The sequence below is a fragment of the Cyprinodon tularosa genome, unplaced genomic scaffold (genome assembly GCF_016077235.1).
Source record: "Cyprinodon tularosa strain WSP-4 unplaced genomic scaffold, ASM1607723v1 ctg1130, whole genome shotgun sequence".
Taxonomy (NCBI): domain Eukaryota; kingdom Metazoa; phylum Chordata; class Actinopteri; order Cyprinodontiformes; family Cyprinodontidae; genus Cyprinodon; species Cyprinodon tularosa.
In genome coordinates, this window is record NW_024037927.1 from 16,237 (window position 1) to 32,462 (window position 16,226).

Consider the following 16,226-nt stretch of genomic DNA (forward strand, 5'->3'; position numbering starts at 1 on the left):
AAAAGAAAATTAGAAACAATCCACTGGACTTTGTTTCCAAGTTTGAAGACGTTTTGCTTTCCATCCAGGAAGCTTTCTCAGTTCAAAATGTCAGGAATAGCGTTGAGTTTGAGGTTTTATACAGTAGCCCAACAAAGCCTTGTTTTTGTTTTGGAAACATGCAAATAGAAACGGACGAAGGACTCCACCCCCTTGGGATGGGATGCTACTGCATAAAACGTCAAATTAAACGCTATTCCTGACATTTTGAATTGGGAGAATTCCTGGATGGGAAGCGAAACTTCTTCAAACTTAGAAACAAAGTCCAGAGGATTGTTTTTAATTTTCATTTTGGGGTTTTTCTTTAAACCAGGAGAAAGTGACACTTCCCTCTTGAATTTCTGCCTGGGGCTAATTAAAGCTGCTCTGCAACCATGTCTGTTACCTGAGTTAAGCTGTCCCCACCCAGGGGTGCAGCTACAGCCGCAGGGTGAAAAGGAAATATTCTCTTCTGTAATCCTATCTAACAGCAACAGCGTCAACATGGTGTTTAAAATTGACATCTATTCAAATTATTCACGCATTTATGAATAAATACTCATGTGGATTAAAAAGAGAAGTTTATTACATCAAACCAAAATTGATTTATGCATTTCCTTTACACACAGTGGTCTCACAAAAGGTGAAGAAATTCACCAGAACTACATTTACAGGTTTAAAGGGTTTTGGGTAATAAAAAGAAAATATTTTTGATTTTTTTCCTCTCTGGTTGATGAAGATCAGCCTGGAAGACAAACAACAAAGATTGGTTTGGCGTTTTCATTTGCTGCCTGAGAGTTGTTTCTGTATAATGCTTTGTTATGATGTTACAGGTTACATATTGATTGGTCCACAAAAGCAAAGCAAAGATCATGATCAGGACACAGGAAGTGGTTTTAATTTTGAAGAAAGAAAAAACTTTTTATTTTTTTTATCTCACCTACTGTTACCAGCGTCCACCACGTCCACGCCCCCGACCATGGCCGTGACCACGCCCATGACCGTGGCCGCGTTCACGGCTACCGCTTCGGCTACCGCTGCCACTTCTGTGACCACTCCCACTACGTCTGCGTCTGCGATCTCGACCGGGGCTTCTATGGCCACCGCCATGATGGTCAGGGCTACGTCGGTCACGGTCATGATCCCGGTCATGATCACGGTCATGATCCTGGTCATGTCGGTCACTATCCCGATCATGATCCCGATCATGTCGGTCACTATCCCGATCACGATACCGATCATGATCCCGGTCATCCCGGTTCCTCCTCCCACTGTCTCCGTGGTCTCCCTCATGACCATGATCATCCTTGTGCTTGTCTCCATGTTGACCATCATGACCATGGTCAGAACTACGACCATGGCCCCCATCATCTCCATGAGAAGGCTTGTCCCCCGGTTGGGGGCCCAGGTCGTAGCCCGACGGATGCTGGTCTGTGAAACAAGCAACCAGAGAAAAAAGTCAATTTAAGCAACTTTTTATTCCTAAACCTTGAGAGATTATGGGACAGTGTCGCTTACTGGAGCTGGCGCTGCTGAACATTTCTGTCTCTGTTACAGATGAGGTTTTGATGACCCACTATAAAAAAAGAAAAAAAAAAAACAAGCGTTGGCCTGTAGTGTTTCAGTCAAACCAGTTCAACCAGACCCAATTAAACTGATCTTCAGAAGATTTAGAAAACAGGTGTCAAACCAGAAAGGGCCGTGTGGCTGCAGGTTTTCTTTCCAACCAAGCAATAGCAAACCAGACTCCATTCATCTCATCAAGTCATCATGTTCAGATTGGATTCCCTTGATGAGATGAATGGAGTCTGGTGTAGTATTGCTTGGTTGGAAAGAAAACCTGCAGCCACACGATCCATTCTGGAACCAGTTTGACACCCCTGCGTTTAGAATTTAATTAGCAGTTACAGCAAAACACTGGAAACACAATGTCATGATATGCTTCAGCTAAGCAAAAAGAAAACAAAGTTTTCCTGCATTTTTTCAGGATTAAATTAAACCGTTGCTCCCGTATCGGGAAGCAAAGGTTTTCCTGGGAAATTCTGAATTTTTTCCATGAGAGAAAATACAAAGCTTCCCTTGCATTAACTGAAATACTAAAACAGAACAAGCCACAACACTTCATCTCATGGGTTTATCTAAGAAAATATGAGGAAATATTGTTGGATAATAGAAAAACCTGACTTACGTGAAGTGAACAGCAGAGGACACTTGTGCCGTCTGTCAGTGCTGAGGCGGATCCCTCGAGGTAGTAGGATCAGTCTGGTACAAGGGTTTGGCTCGATGAGTCATCACAGGCAGGTAGAGAGAAAGGTGTTCCCTTCTGAAATACTTCATTTAATAAAAACGGTGACAGAAAGAACCTTTGTTTTCCTCAGTATGAATAACAAACACGTGCAGCCTGCGTGCAATCAACCTAAATCTGCTTTAGAAATGTATTTGTTATTCTGCTAACAAACAAAGACAATCTTTAGAAAGATTCAATCAGCTGTGCAAAGAAATCCTTAGTTAGAGGATAAAAACAGAGATCAAAATCAATAATGTACCCTCATTACTTTTATGACATCAATTTGATTATAGATGCATGTTACAGGTTATAATTAAAAAGTATGATGAATAATTTTAATATTCTAACCAAAACCGTCCACATCAGAAAGATACTTTCCCACATTTAAGTTCAATTCTTTATTTCTATAGCATCAATTCTGAACACGTCATCTCAATGCACTTTACAGAGACAATTCAACCAGAACATCCAGGTTAAAAGTTTTTTATATAAGGAAAACCAGCTAATGCATCGGCTCGTTAACTCAAAGGCAATCGCTCACACCAAGCATGCTTGTAGCGACAGTGGAGAGGAAAAACTCCCTTTTAACAGGAAGAAACCTCCAACAGAACCAGCCTGGTTCTGGTTCTGTCAGAACTAGCAAATACTGCAGAATGGGAGAATAGAGATAGAATGAAGCAGAATGAAAAAACAGGGTCCCTATGTCCTCCAGCAGTCTAAGCCTATAGCAGCAGAACTATAGAGATAGCTCAGGATAACCCAGTGGTTCTCAAACTTTTTCTGTCATTCCCCACTTTGGACAAGGGGGAATTTTCAAGCCCCGCCTGTCCCCATCGCCCCAACACAATGCTAATGAAATATGCAACAATCTTAAAATGTTCCAATTTGATTGAAGTAACAAGTAGTATCTAAATACAAACTATCTACATCAAATAACAGCAAGCTCAAAAATAAAGAAAATAAAAATGCAGCTGTGTCAAAATTTGTATCAAGCTCAAAGATAGAAAAAATTAAAGTGCCACTCTGCAATCTGTTAATAAAAGAAAAGAAATGAAATCCATCTGGCAAGACAGGTCTATTTATCCCTGCATTAGTGGCTGCAATGAGCCTGTTTTGCATTGCACAGTTTCTCAAAACGGGGTTGCAGGCTTGATACTGCCACTCTCAAGTCATGCTCAATGTTCAGCTGAGATGGGAGTGGGAGAAATAACGTTGTTAGAGAGAGACAAAAAGTGAGTAAAAACACCCAAATAATATAGAGCTACTTTTTTCTGTCCATTAATGTTTATTATTATTTTAGTTTTATTAATGTTTAATTTATTACAATACTAACCCTCCTCCTTTACCCGGTTTGTGACCGGCAAAATGAACCATAAAGAGACACTATGGCGGAGTTACAATTTTTTTTAAACGTTTTCTTTTTTTCCCTTGTGGTCCACCAAGGAGCCTACAAATCACGGTAAAACATGAACATGCTGCTGTGTGAATCAAACGCCGTTATTTATTTAAGATAAAATATTTCAAATTCAGTTATTTATGATCAACCTGCGCCGTCAATCTCGGCGCATGTGTGCTTTATTTGCAGTCTGGACGCTGAGGGTAAACATGCTGTGTCTGACTGCAGCGCTGAGAGGGACTCCTGCGGAGCGGGAGAACGGGGTTGGGATGGGGGAGGCGCCCCACGGCAGCACCTGCCGCTGGAGGACAAGAAAAGGAACGATACGTGCTTTCACGTAAGAGTCTCCAAAAGTCGCTAGATTTGTCGCTAGTCGCTTTTTTGAAAAAGAGTCGCTGGAGGGGTCTGAAATATAGCGACAAAGTCGCTGAGTTGGCAACACACAACATTATTACAAATAATATGCCGACGTCACGTCAATCATTATTTTGGCACTTCAGTTCCAGGTGAAATTTTTCTCATATCTAATGTTCTTTTAATTAGACTGCATGTAGGCTAAAAAGCGGCAACATACAGCTATAAGGACAGTTTGCTCTCACACGTTCTACATTTCACACAACACACACACACACACCGGAACTTGGCGCGCCCCACCTGTCACGTCTCAACTCCCCACCAGTGGGTCGCGCCACACACTTTGAGAACCGCGGGGATAACCTGAGCCACTCTAACTATAAGCTTTATCAAAAAGGAAAGTTTTAAGCCGAGCCTTAAAAGTAGACAGGGTGTCTGCCTCACGGACTAAAACTGGTAGTTGGTTCCACAGGAGAGGAGCCTGAGAACTAAAAGATCTGCCTCCCATTCTACTTTTAGAAATTCTAGGAACCACTAGTAAACCTGCAGATTGAGAGCAAAGTGCTCTGTTAGGAACATAAGGAACAATCAGATCTCTGATATCAGATGGAGCTTTGCCACACAAGGAAATAGAGGAGGGCATTTATCGTGATAAATTTGTAGTCATGGTAAGAATTTTGATTTATAATTTAAACAACAAACCGGAATTAATGATGTTCAATAAATAAAATAACTGGTGAGTTGTCAGCACTTTTATTGTACTATTTTTCTCCGTTTCCCCAATTGGAAGATTATAAAACTCAAAGAATTGTTTATATATATTGCATAGAAATAGGAGACTGTAAGCAAAACTGCCAGGGTTATTTTATAGTTAGTGTCTGATCAATGAACTTTTAATTGCAGCAATAGTTATTACTAGCAGAAACAGAGCCTATAAATCAAACTTTGCTTGGGGCCACATGGAGGCCAAAGCTGGCCCCGCCCATAACATTTATAGAATAACACGCACAGCCTACCATAGAACACTTTACTTTTCTTAAAATCTTTACTAACAAATCCTATTTCATTAAAACAGATTTCATTATATGAGTAATAATCACAAGGAACATAAACAGTTTACCTGATTATGATTATTTCTGAGAGCACTAAAGGATAAAAATCTATGCAAGCATGAAATGAGCTTTGTTGAAGCGATTCATGAGGCCTCATCTCACCATTACTATTAGGTACTACTTGGGTTGGGTTAGTAACTCATCAATGAAGGACTGCTGAGCTCAGTAACCAGGCAAATCTGGGGCAGCAGCGACCTCTAGTGGACACCAGGAGCAGTGTTACATTTAACACAATCACATTACACACAGTGACAATTTCTAAAAAAAAATATGCCTTCATTTTTGTCTCATTTTAGTGTTTAGCCATCAGTCTAATAAACCAACACACAAAGATAACCTGGTGAAACCTAAAAGTAGTTTTCAAATGACAGATTCTTTTTTTAATAGAAAAACAAGCATCCAAAAATTCTGACCCCTGGTGAGAAAGTAGTTGCTTCCTAAACTTAAGGAATATATCTGACCTTTATTAGTTATACAGATATTATTATTTAACTATAATTTGCATTTACATAAACCTGGTTATTTAGCCATAATGGGAGATTTTCCCATTTAGTCTGACTCCCTTAATACAAGTGAATCAGACTTAATGCCGTATTGAGGCACTTCTGCCCATTTGCAGCTGTATAAATGAAATCTTTGAATGTATTATATTTCTAATAAAGAACATATTATGCTGCTATTATAACCTGTCCTTGTTTGTTTCATTAGAAAATGGAATATTAGCACATTTTAAGTAAACAGACCAGGAATGATGTGAACTGGTTTTTTAGAAGCTGAGTGTTTATGAGGAGCAGTAAACACTTTTAGCTCTATATTTATGCTGTACTTTATTTCCTGATTATGGAGTTAAATTTCATACTAATGAAAATAGTAGAGAAGTTTCTCCTTTTATGTCAACGTTTATCTTTACAGATAATTACTGAGACAAACTTTGAAATGAAAATCTGTTCCAGTTTTTAAAGAAGCTGAATATTTTTTTTTGTTTACAGGCTAAGAAGTTTAACCGAAGGATTAATCCAGTTTTCTGCTGGGATATTCTGGCAGCCAAGGTTTTTAATAAAGATCGATTTTAACACTTTTTTAGTGTCCAAGTCACACTAGAAGTGGTCTGGTTCTAATACTACAACATCTAGACACATCAAACCTGCACTGGATTATTCTAAACTGCTTGTAGAATAATTAAAACCAGGTCTGAGATTTTTGAAACATTTCTCTGATTTGTTCTAACACAGTTCTAACTTTACTTGCGTTGCTTCTCCTGTTAATACGGTAAAGCCCTCCAGAGCATCCGGCTCCAGGCTGCACGTGATCCAAATTAACCAATGAGGTGTGTCTGTTCAAACAGTCAGTTCAGCTGTTTTACAAAATGTGTGAATCACAAAATTGTCTATATGCCAAACTGAAAGATTGTTGTTCTCTACTTCAAAAAAAGAATTATATATATTTTTATTTAAAAATTCAATGTATAACATGAAAGTATAAAAACCTGCTTTTTATTTCAGTGTTAAATTCTTTTTAACTTTACGAATTATAATTAAAAATGTCTCTGGACCTTTACTAGTTGTTGATTTTCTTTATTCGGACCGTGCTGATTTTTAATTGGTTACCCCTGGTTTAGAGCTATTACAGTTCAAAAGGTAAGAGTTAAATGTACACTATATTGCCAAAAGTATTTGCTCACCTGCCTTGACTCACATATGAGCTTAAGTGACATCCCGTTCCTAATCCATAGGGTTCAATATGACGTCGGTCCACCCTTTGCAGCTAGAACAGCTTCAACTCTTCTGGGAAGGCTGTCCACAAGGTTTAGGAGTGTGTTTATGGGAATTTTTGACCATTCTTCCAGAAGCGCATTTGTGAGGTCGCACACTGATGTTGGACGAGAAGGCCTGGCTCTCAGTCTCCGCTCTAATTCATCCCAAAGGTGTTCTATCGGGTTGAGGTCAGGACTCTGTGCAGGCCAGTCAAGTTCATCCACACCAGACTCTGTCATCCATGTCTTTATGGACCTTGCTTTGTGCACTGGTGCACAGTCATGTTGGAAGAGGAAGGGGCCAGCTCCAAACTGTTCCCACAAAGTTGGGAGCATGGAATTGTCCAAAATGTCTTGGTATGCTGAAGCATTCAGAGTTCCTTTCACTGGAACTAAGGGGCCAAGCCCAGCTCCTGAAAAACAACCTCACACCATAATCCCCCCTCCACCAAACTTTACACTTGGCACAATGCAGTCAGACAAGTACCGTTCTCCTGGCAACCGCCAAACCCAGACCCGTCCATCAGATTGCCAGATGGAGAAGCGCGATTCGTCACTCCAGAGAACGCGTCTCCACTGCTCTAGAGTCCAGTGGCGGCGTGCTTTACACCACCGCATCCGACGCTTTGCATTGCACTTGGTGATGTATGGCTTGGATGCAGCTGCTCGACCATGGAAACCCATTCCATGAAGCTCTCTGCGCACTGTTCTTGAGCTAATCTGAAGGCCACATGAAGTTTGGAGGTCTGTAGTGATTGACTCTGCAGAAAGTTGGCGACCTCTTCGCACTATGCGCGTCAGCATCCGCTGACCCCGCTCCGTCAGTTTACGTGGCCTACCACTTCGTGGCTGAGTTGCTGTCGTTCCCAAACACTTCCATTTTCTTATAATACAGCTGACAGTTGACTGTGGAATATTTAGGAGCGAGGAAATTTCACGACTGGATTTGTTGCACAGGTGGCATCCTATCACAGTTCCACGCTGGAATTCACTGAGCTCCTGAGAGCGACCCATTCTTTCACAAATGTTTGTAAAAACAGTCTGCATGCCTAGGTGCTTGAATTTATACACCTGTGGCCATGGAAGTGATTGGAACACCTGATTCCAATAATTTGGATGGGTGAGCAAATACTTTTGGCAATATAGTGTACCTTCTGTGATGGGCCTCAGTAATTGTGGGAAAAATGTATTTTCTAAAAATACAGATTAAACACATTGTTTTTAGATACCAAAGTAAAATAACATTTTTATCTTAAAAGATACATAATTTATAAGCTCCCTTCTTTAAAAAGAGCAGCTCTATAAACAAAAAATAGGGAAATATTCCTGTTTTCTTTACTATGTTGAAAGAGGAAACATAACATTTACCGATTCTTTCTAGTTTTGTTCTAAATTATAGTTTCAGACAAAACTAGAAAAGCACTCAGAGTAAATTCTGACCCATATTGTGACTTAGACCTATAGCTAAAACTCACAAATGATCTGGATCATTATAAGATTTTAATGACTTCTTCGTTGGCATGATTCGCATCTCTGGTAAAAGATTTCTATAAAATACATTCATAAGTTTCCAATTGATCCAATTAAAAAACAAGCAACTTTCCCTTTTCTTGTTTTTTTGTCTTCAGTAAAATACCAGCAGACTTTTTGAGTCCGCTGAGTCATTACTCTCTGCTGCCACCCTGTGGTTTAGTGGGGAACTGCTTGTTCCACCAAACATCCCATCTCACAATGTTAGAGAATCTTTAAAACATTCCTGCATCCAGGTTAGGATCTGCGTCATCACCAAAATTTAACGGATTGTTCCTTGGCATGAGAGACTCCTCTGATAAAAATGTTATTAAAATCCGTCCATAACCTTTGAAGTTATCCAGTACACAGACAGACAAACACACAAACCCTCCTAAAAACATAGAATAGGTTATATAGATTGAACAGATTAAACAGAAGTCCTGCATAAGCAGTTGAATACTTTTTAGAGCTCTGGCAGTTACAGCATTAAAGTTACAAATAGCATTAAAAAGAAGATAGAACCCAACGACTGACATTAAAATTTGAAAAATAACAAAAACATGAATGGATGGGAAATTTATCTTGTCTCAGTATCTGATTTATGATCTAAAATTGTTTCCAGCCCTGTCATTTTTCCAGACTTTTTCCCCATTCTGGTTTGTTATTCATATGTATAGTAAGAAACAAGCTAGTTTTACAGAAGCAAGGAGTGGAAAGTAAGTATAGATATTTGTGTTCAATAATCTAAGTCCTCAAGCAAATTAAAGATACTGAAATAGGCTACAATAATAAAGTATTTATACTTAGTGACTCGACACCTCTGGTGATCACGATGTTGTTTACCTACTAAAGGTTAGACTGTAGACTGAGATGAAAATGATCCATCACGGTCATTTTAACATGACTTAGTAAAACACGCTGGTCGATGCGTTGACTCGAGTGGTTGCCCTGACAAAGCATTACTTTATATTATAATAATTCAGTGATTTTGTTCAAGGTTATGGTCAGGGTTAAATTCTAGGGAAGGTTATAAACATATGAATTATATTGTATTATATTATTTAAGTTCCCTTAAGGATCAATAAATATTTCTGCTTTGGAGTCCACTGAATTATTATAAAATAATCAGATTTGCTGTGCTCACAAAATAAAAATTTGCTATCAGCAGATTATTTTACTGTCATTTATGGAAAATATATTTATGAGGAAAACAAATATAGATAGGAAACCAGAATGAACCCGCTTCTTCATAGTGGGTCACCTTGGGAAGCCGGGGTCACTGGAGCTCCTTAAATTAGATTTATTTTCTTATGACGTCATCTTTGAGTTATGGAAGCCTGGTTTTCTGCCTTCGGGTTTCTAAAAAGAAACGTTTTTTCTTATGGATGCATTGATGGCATATGTCCAGATGTGAGTCTGATAACAGAAAGTCATTTCAGAAGGATGTTTTCAGCACAGGGCGGGAACATTTCTAACATTCCAGTAAGAAATGTGAAAACAGTTTTATCTCTGACTCATTTCAGCCTTTAAAGACTGACAATCACACGCATATATATATATATATATATATATATATATATATATATATATATATATATATATATGCATTTTTCTGCTGGGGGATGTTTGTTTCTGGACAGACAGGTGCCAAACCCATTGCCACAGCTTAAAAGCCGGTACCATACATGCACTTTCATTTTTATTTATTAATCCGCACACATATACTTTAGTTTGCAATAAAACGTTATTCTTAGTTTAAACACATGAGTTCTATTTGTTTAGTACGCATGTTTAGTTTACTGTATCTTATATTTTTAAGATGTTACTTCCTTATCCCTATTAATATTTTCTGTTGGTTTCCAATAAAAAAAAAAAATGTACAAAGTACATAGAAAACAAAAATAAAACAGACATATGTAAAATACAGGAGAATCAACACCAAACCAACTCAATGAGTCAAATGCCACTGAAAGTAGGACAGTTTTTAATTGAGACTTAAAGGATACCTTCAAAATTTTTAATAACTAATTTTCAATAGTAGTGAAACAAATAATGCTCTGAGCGTTGGCCTAGTTTAAGGTATCAAAAAATGAGACTAAAGCGATACAGAATACAGAATATGTACAGAAGCATTTTGAAGGGTTGAGATAGATGCCTGATTTATCTCAGCATAAAATAAGCCACAGTTATCTGGACCAGCTGTGATAAAAAGCCAAAATTATCTCAAGATCATGTTTAGATAAGGACTTTCAGTTTAACAACCTGAAGAAACAATAAAATTAACTAAACACCGCTGACCTTGGTAGCTGTTTGATATGGCTTCTGGTTTGGAGGATGGATCCAGGAATTACTGTTTGGACTTAATAAAATAACCTCTGATGTGTTATTAAAGCTGAGAACTTTCCCACCAATCCAAGCCTGGATCGAGGCGTTTTAGGAGAGGTTGGATTAATCATGGGCAGTTTGGCCCTAATAGGATGATAAAGCTAGGCTCTTGATACCTCCTTTAATCATACCGGCCCCAACACTTACTCTCAGGCCGAAACTCCTACCTCTGACAGTAAATAAGTCAAGGAGGTCAAGAAGTAATCCAATGTTAACTACCTACATGATGCATGCAGTATATACAGCCCTTCCTTGTCATGCACATCCTTGACGGTTGGCATATGGTGTCATTTTCTATTTCTTTGAATTTATGTTGGAATATTTTGCAAAGATATGTTGAGATGTTTCTCTCCGGGTACTCCAGCTTCCTCTCACAGTCCCAAAACATGAGTGTTAGGTTAATTGGCTTCTCTAAATTCTCCTTAGGTGTGAGTGTGTGGATGGTTGTATGTCCTGTTTGTCTCTGTGTTGCCCTGCGATGGACTGGTGACCTGTGCAGGGTGGACCCCGCCTCTCGCCATAGACAGCTGGAGATAGGCACCATGAGCAAGGATAGAGTGTCCGAAAATGGAGGCATGGATGGATGTTGCGGTGCATGATGGGGTTTTGTATCTAAAGGCTAATGTTTCCTGTCTTACTAGCATTGTTGCCAGGTTGGGATGTTTCCCAATCTGGCAGTTTAGGAGGGCGTCTATGGGTGAAAAATGTTTTTCATTTGATTTATGGACTAAGAGATAAATAGACTTTGGTTCAAATTGTTTGAGATTTCATATATCCAGGCGGTTAATGAAAAGTTTTGGGGCTGTAAAACGTGAGTTAGTGACATCTGGCAACCCTGCTGATGTGGTGAGTGTGAAAATTACGCAGCAGCAGTCACTGTGGCGTCCGTGTTAATAACCAAAGCCAGTAAAACCACATTATAGAAATCTTGGTGATGGTTGTCGTGTGATACTTGAAGATAGATCGGTTAATCAACGATGTGTTTTCATATTGTGAGATGCACGCGTTTGACTGTGCTTCTATTTTTTTTCAGGGGTTGGTCCATAAGTTGGCCGGTGTAGAAGGAAAAATGCCAAGGCCGTAAAAATCGTTCCCTGGATAAAGCTAACAGTTGTCTGCATAGCTGTGATTGATAAAAATAGACTCTAAAGAGACAAAATACAACAGAAAAAGAGGAGAGCTGAGAATAGAACCTTGAGTGACTCCGCAGGTAGAAACATTGAGTTTAAGTTACCGTATTTTCACGACTATAAGGCGCACTTAAACGTCTTTTTTTTTCCTCAAAATGTGCGGTGCGCCCTATGTGTGTTGTAACTGCGACTTTTGAGACCACCTCATTGACGAGATGATGAAAGAGTGGCTGAATGTAAGGAGACCAGGTGTTTTTTTTTTCCACCCCTCACCATCGCTGTTAATATGTGACTCCATGCGTGCCCATCTCACAGCTGATGTGAAAAACATGGGGAAACAAATTAACCCTGTGCTCGCTGTTCAACCGCTCGACATCGGTGGGAACCGGACCCAGCAGGTGCAACAGAAGCAGCGAGTTTACATGCAAAGTCAATGGTTGACGCGCGTATAGGTGGAGCAAAAGGTCCTGCAACGCGCTGCTGCTGCTCAGATGGAAAAATTGAAGTTTTGCTGCTGGACGCGCCGCATCAACCAATCAGAGAAGCAGATCTGGGAGCTGACAGCGAGACAGACAGCGCTCTGATGACATACGATATTAGATGAAAAAGGCTGGATGGATGCGTGGCTGAGGCAGGTGTATCTGAGAAGACTAGGTGGTTTTTTCCACGCATCACCATCGCTGCGTGCCCATCTCACAGCCGATGTGGAAAAAAAAAAGGTGAATCAAATGAACGCTGTGCTCGCTGTTATCCCGGGGGTCTGACAAAGGAGCTTCCACCGCTCGACATCGGTTTGAAGCGGCCGTTCAAAGTAAGGCTGCAAGCGGCGTGGGAGCGATGGATGACAGACGGAGACCACAGTTTCAGGATAATGGGAAGGCAGCACCGTGCAAGTTACGCCACAGTTTGCGGATGGATTGTTGATGCTTGGACTAAAGTGTCTGCTGGCTCTGTTGTTCAAGCTTTTGCAAAAGCCGGCATTATTTCTGAGGAGCTGCGCTGCACGGAAAGTGACTCTGACAGCGAAGAAGGGGAAACTGGCATGTCTGATTTAGCGCAGCTGTTTTATTCAGAAACAGAGGATGATGACTTTGATGGGTTTGATTAATACTTTGTAATAAATACATGAATAAAGCACAGTCATACTCAGTTTGCTCCCGCTGTATTTTTAAATACGCAGTAGAGGTATTTAAAGGTAGTAGAGGACTTGTACCTGTATATAAAAAACGCGCCCTATAGTCCGGTGCGCCTTATGTGTGTGTTAAATACAGAAATGGGACACATAACTGAGAGTGCGCCTTTTAGTCCGGTGCGCCTTATGGTCGTGAAAATACGGTACCAAAATGAACCCAGAAACCTTCAGTCCTGCAAGTGTGAAGCACACAAGTCTAATGCTGCACCTTTACTCCACACTTTGCTTCAGTTGGGATCTTCAAATGCTGTTTGTCCAATGCTGCCATTTTAGGCTAAACATACAAAAATCTGTTTATTGTTGCTGTTAACACTTTATAGGGCATTCAGTGAAAGACTTTAAAAATCTAAATTTCAAGCAAAGAGTACACTGCAGAAAACTGAACTCTAAGTAAGTCAGTTTTTCTTAAAATAAGTGCATTTTTTCTTGAACTGAGCAGGTAAGTGAGATACTTTGCAAATGGAATAAGAAAAATTACATTTAAAATAAGGGGGATAAATGCAGTCTCCTATTTCAAGTGCATAATATCAAATAATCTGAATTAAAGGTTAAAAATGCTCCTTCAACTGGGAGATTTTCTTATTTACCTACTCAAATTAAGGGTAAATACACATACTTTAAGACATTTTCACAAATTTATAGATAATTCTTGTAGTGCGTTATTGGAATTCAGGACAAGACCTTATTACCTTTGGAACGTTAAAAAAAAGATGTATATTTCGATGTCATAAATTTATGTCAATGTAATAACAAGAAACGCCAACTTGCCCGTATACATTAAGAAAAATAAGAAAAGTGCTTCTATAAGAAATTCATGAAAAACACTCAGAGAGTAAAAGAAATGGCACTTCATTTGTAAGGGGTATGCAAGTGATCAAAAATGGTAACTTGCCCTATAAAGGGTTAAAAATCCTCACAGGTTCAGTTTAATAACGTATGTAAATGTTTTAAAATGGACACAATAACACATTTATTTTTCACATTAAGTCCTCTGACTACATCAAAGCAAATTTCTTATATATATTGTTGAGGGTCGTAAGTTTGAGTCAGTTTATTGAGGATTCAAGGATGTGTGTTTTTTATAGTGTTGCACCGATGCCATTTTTTGGCCCTGATACCCGATTTCTGGCTGTGCAGTATCAGCCGATACCATCTGTTTGATGTGTATCTGTATAAATGAAGTACTGCAGACTACTTGGATGTGAAATAATTGCCATCATGGCTTTGCCAAGCTGCTGCCTACCTTTGTGAAGCAGGAAAAAGACTAAAAGTGCATCCAGTAGAATCCTGAAAACATCAGGAATGATTCCACTGACCTTACAGATATTTGTGATGTCAGAATAACAAAAATAAATGTTCATTTTGAGCAAATAATGTGTTTTAAGAATGAAAGTGAAACAGACTGATGAAGAGAGTCAATCAGGAAACAAATACTGACGTAAAGCAAACAGATGTTTGCGACACTCCATCACAGAAGACAGGATTGACCTTCAGCTGTAGATCAATCTGGTAAAAAATCCACCGCTTTTCAAGTCCATCTTTCAATGGAACGACAGATTGTTCATAAGTGGGACATATTTCTAACGTCTTCCAACATCTCAGACTGAAAAGGCTTCCTTGTTATCAGGCGACATCTTTGTGAAGCGACTGGTGGCACAGGGTGTGTTCAGGTGGGGCCCGACGACAGCAGGTTATCTTTAATGATCTCTGCGTGAAGTAGAGCGTCCAAATAGTGTCCAACTTAAAACATTCCTGAGGAAACAGTTTGTCATGAGATGAGAGAGCAGCAAAAAACACGTCTGTTTATATCAGACACGTGTTAGCGCCTTCTCATAAAAATAAATGAGGAATTAATCCAGCTTTTAAATGTTTTTCTCTTGCAGTAAATGTCAAAAATATGCAGAAATACAAAAAGTCATGAAATGAAATCCAGTTTGTTTTATTCATTAAAACCAAGCAACAAAGTTCTGGTATTTAAAACATGAACTTATACAATAAAAAAATCATGTTTCAATATTTTAACCAATGTCTGTTGCTGAAATTATCCTACATTTAGGTAATTAAAGTGGATAATTTGGTTAATCCTGTTTTTGTTTTGTGGTTTTTTTCAGCGATTAGCTGAAAATAAAAACAACAACAAAATAAAACAATGAGAAAATAAAGTTTCTTTGAAATGGAAAGTCCCAGAGCTGCGATGGATGTTTATATTTAAGCAGATTTGGAAAGGCCTAGATCAGGGGTAACCAATTAAAAACCAGCGGGGTCCGAATAGAGAAATTCAACCAGTAAAGGTCAGGAGGCATTTTTAATTATAATCGGTTACTTTAAACAGAATTTAACAGTGAAATAAAATGAGGTTTTTATGTATCCATGTTATACATTGAAATTTGAAATAAAGAAAGTATATATATGAATAAAAATCATAAAATCTAAAGTGTTTTTTGAACTAGAGAACAACAATAGTTCAGTTTGGTATATAGACAATTCCATGACTGTAATATTTTATAAAACACCTGAACTGACCGCTTGTTTTTTTTTTTCTTTCTGTCTTAATGTTGGCAGTGGGCTTTAGGCTGCCCTGCAAGGCTTTAAACCTGGGTTTAACCGGAGACTAAGCCATTCTCAAGCACATATCAAGGAGCTCATTTTGAGCCTGGATCCAGATTTATTGTTGATTCTGTTCATGGTGGAGAATCCTGCTTCACAGCAGCAGGTTGAGCCAAACATCCTCTAAATGTTCAGGCTCATTTTTGAGCCATTTCATTTTTTTCCCACTAGTTCAGCGCAGTTCTTCTAGCAGTCCACACTTTCTCTGCACTTTTTCTCATGGTCTTCTCCTTCTTTCCCATCGCCCGGCTTGCCACAGGTTTGCCTGCTGTGTCTAAAAGTAGCAGCAGCAGCAACCCAGACTGACAGCTCATTGGCTAATGTGGATCACGTGCAGCCTGGTGTCGGCGCTCCAGACGGCTTTACTGTATTAACAAGAGAAAAGCAAGTGAAATTAGACACTGTCATCAGACAACATAAGCTAATTTCTAATGTTTTAAATCAGGTTGGGTCCGGATCCACTGGGTCCACTAATCCATG